Here is a 6,716-nt window from a genome sequence, read left to right as displayed (position 1 = left end):
ATGTGCAGGGCCACTGGAATTATGTGGTAGGAAAAGACCAAATTATGAGGTAGGGTTGACCAATTAATGTGGCAAGAAAAGTCCAGTTATGAATTTACAACGCCAATAACTAACTCAAGCAAATGCAAGACCCATTGCATTGCAAATGCTTGTTGTCTTCATGAGGGTGCCACAAGATTTATCTCTTTGTTTTATAGATCTCTTTAATATGCAGCTTTCTTTGTCCTACATTTTAGGATTTAAAATGCAATTCTGTACAAGAGGATTAAGGGTTTTCTTTAACCCAAGTATACTGTTGCCTACCGAGCCAAGAACATGGAGGTTTTGTAATCTCTTTAGTGACACTTGTGCCCTGGAGTGCCAGTGGACCACAGCTGCAACCACAGGCTCCAATAAAGCACTGGATTTATCAAAGGCCTTGTCAACTGCACTTTCACTTCTCCCAGATTCACCTTGGCTGAGTGCTGTCTTGCCCCTCTGGTGTACTTCTAGGGTTTGTATCCCTCTGAGGGTTATGGGAAAGCAATAAAGTTGTGGCAACTCTGCGAGTTTTTGGTAAAGCTTACACGTATGACACAGGCATAGCCAGGTCCTTTTAGTAGTTCACTTGTTTCTCCTTGAGCGACTCATCTGCCTTCTCATACTTCTGCCTAAATGTTCTTGCATTGCCAGCGGGGAAAGTGGGCTACGATACCGTGGCACAGGGACAGGACCCACACTGTTAAGTGAAATGGTGGTCTTGCTCCTCTACCATTTGACCAAGAGTCCCTGGGAAACCTTCCAGCAACTCCCCTACTACGAATATAAAGAACGCCTTCTCCGAGGTCCTAGTCGTGCAAATGGCACATTTGTGAATCTGAAAGGGTATGGAAATAAGGTTTGAGTGGATGAGGCACATAGGCTACTTTTCTAAACAGTGTCAGATTATTTTATGCGTTTTTGACTCAGTGGAGTGGACCTGTAGGAGGACAAGTGCTGCATAGCCACACCAGGTTGTGATCCTACTGACCTACCATACTTTAGAAGACTGGAAAAGTTCTTGATGCTCATGGTGGGAATACTTATATGCAGTGGCTTGTCAAATACTGAACAATTAGGAGCTCAGGATTGTCATAACAGACTATTAACTACACCCGCCACCCAAAAACACACGGTTTCAAGGGTATGCTGTCAATTCATTTTACTTTAGGCATGTGACTTATTGCATATAACACCCCCACCTGTTCTTGAGAGCAGGGTACTCGGGGATAGGTTTGTCTTCTGCAGCATTCGGTAGCGCTCTACCCCAAGAGATCCCAACTGACTACACTACTGGCTAGCCTGCCCACCCAGCATGGGCTGACCCTTGGCTGCATCTGCTTTAAGGCAGGTCTTAACATCATCAGAGGAATGTTGGGCACAGAACTGAGAAACCAGGTGTTGTATCTATTCTCCACAACAGCGGGCATGTTTATATAAAATCTTTATTCTCTGCCACGTTGGAAGACAGTTGGATTGGTAAAATTCCACTCCACTTCATCACCTGGATGCCTAGGCGTCGAGATAAGAGGTCAGAGTCATAGTTTGTTTAAAGGCACTATGCCTGGCAAGCCTCACTTCTCTTAACCTTTTCAGTTCACTGCCTACACATCACTTTTTATTTTCTGGGTTGCATTGTCAGCATGTGATCTAATGACAACAGGTTCACTAAATGGCTGGTCTAGAAACCTCTGTTACACCTGAGCAGTTATAGAGGTAAGACACAACCATGATGTTTGTCTCAGTACAGGACATGGCAATAGACATGCATGGAAGGGGCAGAACCATCCTTCGCTGCATTAGTTATCTGGCGAGATGTGATCAATCCCTCCTTAATATTATTTTCAAGTCCTGCTTCTTTTCTTCGTGGAGGTGTCCTGCAAATTAGTTTAGCAAGAATCAAAAGGGCCCTATCATCGCCACCCAAGCTAGAAAAGAAGGTAGCAGCTCTCATTCTATTCAAGGCCCTTGCCAGACCAGAAATATTAAGAGACAATGCCTTAAATTATAATTTGTAGTACTCACTTTATGGGATATGGCCCTAGGACTAGCTCAGAGAAATATCTGAAAACGCCATCAGGTCTACTAAGTCTTTCCCTTGACCACATAGATAGGGGAACGTGCAATAAAGGCAGATTCCAAGACAAATAAGTGATTAGGAACACTGCAAACACAAGCACTGAAAAAATTAATCAATTACATTAGCAGCAAATGAGGCCAAGATGGGCATAATGGTGAACAACATGCAAAGCCGAAGGACTTTTATGCTAGAAATTGAAAATCGACCGTTTAAAAAGTAAACTTTCTGATACCAGGACAGTGACCTAGCCTTATGAGGCGTGAAGGAGTGAGGATGCCAAAATATGGAGGCAGAACCCTGGAAGGTTGGCAGTTTACCCCAAGTGAGGGGAGGTATGTGGCAATGTATTTTTGATGCATGTGTAACAATCCAACATTTATAGCCATCCAATGATGAAGCTTCTTGGTTTGAAAAAGGTTGATTTATTAGAGAGGAAGCAAACTGAAAGGAAAAGGGGTATATCAACTATCAGTTAATGCTTTTATAAGAAAGGACAGCCAGTAGATCTGCGGGACGGCTTCTCCACCACTGGCATAAGGATGAACTGAAAAGATGGCAGGGAAAAGTGATAAGGGCCTTTTCTACTAAAATTAAGATATAGCATGCTTCTCGTTGGGCCCCGTTTTACCCATGTAACCTGACACGTTGGTACATACAAGTTACAGGCCTAGGAAAATGAAAATTCTCAATCAAGACAGTTATTGCATACGGAGTAAGTTACACAAGCAGCCACCAATAATTTAGTACCTTTGTTCTTCCAAATTATGTTTGAACATGTAGAGCAAATTTAGTGAAATAAAACCATTTATAACCATTAGTGTAGGCTTGATAAGGTGCGTTTTTTAATTAAATCATCGACGTTAGAACTGGACAAATCTTTCTCTGGTCCATTCATACTGGGCTGTCACAAACAAACGTTTAGTCATCATTAATGGGTGAATACTGGGTTGTTTGTTTAGCGAATTGTAAGAAAAACAAATGGCTACATACTTTGTCCTACCCAGCAAATAAACCAATGCAACTAAAGGACTGTAATACAACCATGATAAAATGAAAACAACGAACATTTGCTTTGAAATGTTTACACGAGCAAGGAAAAATGGCATTAGAAAATGTGTCTAATGCTAAATGTTTTTAACATTACAACTTAAACGAATCAATCAAATACGCCACCATTTGAAATCTTAAGTAGGTTTTTTTACATCTCCATGTTTTGTGGTGTCTCCTGTAGTTATCGGGTCCTCAAACTCTGAACTCAATAATTACAGGCCCACAGATACTGTAACCGAAACCACTGCGGAGCTGCTGTTCCCTGCCCCGCCCTCCCATATATTATGAAGCATAGAGAAAGCAGAAGCAGCTCCCCCCACCTGAAGAAAAATAATCCCACCCACTGGCAAGAGAAAGAGACATCGGGCATTTACCATTTGCTCTAGGCAGGTGGTAAATGTTATCCTATTTGGGCCCACTGTTTTCCACGGAAGGTGGAATACGTGGAACTGGACCCGATATTCCAGATTCTGCATGTCATGCCCCACTCGGGGGGGAAACAATTTGTAATCCCAGTTATTTTACGAGAGATACCTCCCGGTAATGTAAATCCCGGACACTGCATCTCCCCAATAAAATAACAAGGATCATTTTATAATGTCCCGTTGTGTAGCCGGCACCACTGTCACTGAGGCACTGGGATTTTACTCCCAATATCGGGAACAGCGCTTCACCTCAGCACGCGGCGGTCTGTCACGGAGTTAAACTCAGTGAATTTGTTGGCAAACCAGTCTCCTTAAATTGGGCAGCTGGTTTGATAGCAGGGCCTCTGTCACAGCCATGGCAGAAGTGAAAGGTAGTGTTGGAAGAGGCTCCACCTTCTGGTTTACCATCTTCACCCACAATCTACAGGAAGCAGTGGGAAGGCCCGAGTGTACACTAAGAGCGGCTGCCGTTTTTTGGTGTCTGTATCCTTACCGTTCACCTCTAAATCAGGCCTTTAGCAAGGGGGTGAAGGAGAGGAAATTTACTTTGAAGTCCATATTACACGTTTTTGATCCAAAGCTGTATAATTGCTAATTGTTTTAGCAAAAGATAGCATATCACTGTAAGACTGAGCAAGCTCTCCATTATGTCCTTCATTTGAGTTGTTTTTACTCTTGCAGCCGACACCAATGAATATTTGTAGCTTGCTGAGATCTTAAAGATTACGGCTCAACAGTCTGGTGAAAATTTGGTATTCAGATTCAGTGAGCTCCTTTGAAGAAAAGTAGCCGAGTACTGCTCGCCATGACAAGATTATCATCGAGTGTCATCAGTGAAGCTTCTGTCTTGAGAACAGTGGTACTGCGAAATGAGAAAAAAATACTCAAGATGTAAAACGTTTGTTTTTATGCAAGATGTATACTGTTAGCATTATCAAATAATAGCTACAAGATGCGGCACACTAGTATAAGCACTAACGTTACAATATAATTTATGAATGGATAAGAAATGTCAAATGAGGTTTGTGTTTTGAAAGGGGAATTGCAACGTGCCAAAAAAGATCTGTATCCGTCTCTGTTTCACAATCATCTCAGGACTTCACCTTCTCAGAGTATCCATTTGATGATTTCATTTTCTTGCATGCAGTGAATATGTAATGTTATAGTAGAGTATATCAAATGGACAGAACATAAACAAAATAATGGGTAACTACATCATAACTCCTTGGTCTGATTTTAAAGTTTGGTGGCAACAACTCCAAGACACCAACCTGACGTTCTTCGAGCTGCTGTACCCAAATTTGACTTTAAAAGAAAAGAGTATAAAACATCAGATTTTTGGCACATGTTGGTATGGCATTTTTTCAGCTTTGAATTAGTCATTAACATCAGCTGAAAGATTTGCAAGGGATCCTGACATGATTCGATCAGGATCGGTGAAAAGAATTATGCTTACTTTTTACTTCACTTTTAAACTCTGCAGTCCACGCTCACCACTCAAACTGCATTTTCCAGAAAAGAAGTTTAAAAGAAAGAACACAACAAAACCAGCCAATCATGTTGCGTAATTTCAAAGCAATCCTTGTAAAATATGCCAGTTTGCTTCAGCGCAACCTGGCTTACCCTGTATTCATCTGCGTGGGATCTTGTGTAAGCGAAATATTATCTGTGTGTTACAAACCTGCTTTCTTTCATTAGTGGAAGGAATGTATATGTCATGCCTTTGCCGGTGGTTAGCCCACCTCGAGCGCCTGTGCCTGCCTCGAGGAGTGTCGAGGGACAGAGGAGCGGCAGAGGAAGTAAGTGATTTTTATTTTTTTTTACATTAAATTAAATGTTTATTCCCTCCCTTCCTGCCCCTTCCGCAGCCCACGAGCCGCTACTGTAAACAAAGGTTGTGAGTTAAAAAAAACAAAAAAACAACAGAACTATCTGCTATCAGAGGTCCTCACACAAGGGTCACCCTCGAGCTGCCTTTTGTCTCCGGCCAGCATGTGCGTCTGTCAGGGCAGGACTAAGACTTGTGCTATCTAACTAGTCTTATAAAACATATACACACATTACCATTTAGAAACACCAAATGGGGGAATAAAAAAAGGCTTTTTGCTTTTCTATGGTGTAAGGAAATGCCTCCTTGGCATGGTTACCCCCTAACTTTTTGCCTTTGCTGATGTTAAGTTTTGATTGAAAGTGTGCTGGGAACCTGCTAACCAGGCCCCAGCACCAGGGTTCTTTCCCTAAACTGTACCTTTGCTTCCACGATTGGCACAGCCCTGGCACTCAGGTAAGTCCCTTGTAACTGGTACCCCTGGTACCAAGGGCCCTGATGCCAGGGAAGGTCTCGAAGGGCTGCAGCATGTCTTATGCCACCATGGGGACCTCTCACTCAGCACATGCACACTGCCTCACAGCTTGTGTGTGCTGGTGGGGAGAAAAAGACTAAGTCAACATGGCACTCCCCTCAGAGTGCCATGCCAACCTCACACTGCTTGTGGAATAGGTAAGTCACCCTTCTAGCAGGCCTTACAGCCCTAAGGCAGGGTGCACTATACCACAGGTGAGGGCATAAGTGCATGAACACTATGCCCCTACAGTGTCTAAGCAAAACCTTAGACATTGTAAGTGCAGGGTAGCCAAGAGAGTACATGGTCTGGGAGTCTGTCAAACACGAACTCCTCAGTTCCATAATGGCTACACTGAAAATTGGGAAGTTTGGTATCAAACTTCTCAGCACAATAAATGCACACTGATGCCAGTGTGCAATTTATCGGAACATGCACCCAGAGGGCATCTTAGAGATGTCCCCTGACTACCAATCCGACTTCCAGTGTAGGCTGACCAGTTTCTGCCAGCCTGCCACACACCAGACATGTTGCTGGCCACATGGGGAGAGTGCTTTTGTCACTCTGTGGCCAGGAACAAAGGCTGTACTGGATGGAGGTGCTTCACACCTCCACCCTGCAGGAACTTTAACACCTGGTGGTGAGCCTGAAAGGCTCACCCCTTTTGGTACAGCCCCCCAGGTCATCCAAGCTAGTGGAGATGCCGCCCCTGCGGCCACTGCACACAATTTTGGCGGCAAGGCTGGAGGAGATAATGAGAAAAACAAGGAGGAGTTACGCACTAATCAGGACAGCCCCTAA

General features: G+C 43.5%; 1 protein-coding gene across 3 annotated transcripts in view; it reads right to left on the bottom strand.

Moving 5' to 3' along the window:
* Window positions 1-1,880: 1,880 nt before the first annotated feature.
* The window catches only part of FBXO15 (F-box protein 15), a 330,998-nt gene continuing 326,162 nt past the window's right edge, over window positions 1,881-6,716 (bottom strand). For 2 of the 3 annotated variants that reach the window (XM_069219882.1, XM_069219883.1), the window contains exon 11: window positions 1,881-4,435. The gene's annotated coding sequence lies outside the window, so the exon portion shown is untranslated. The remainder of the gene's footprint in view (window positions 4,436-6,716) is intronic. The other variant, XM_069219881.1, reaches the window with a different exon arrangement.

Source organism: Pleurodeles waltl, chromosome 2_2 (assembly GCF_031143425.1).
Source record: "Pleurodeles waltl isolate 20211129_DDA chromosome 2_2, aPleWal1.hap1.20221129, whole genome shotgun sequence".
Classification (NCBI taxonomy): Eukaryota; Metazoa; Chordata; class Amphibia; order Caudata; family Salamandridae; genus Pleurodeles; species Pleurodeles waltl.
This window is presented reverse-complemented; position numbering and strand designations above follow the sequence as displayed.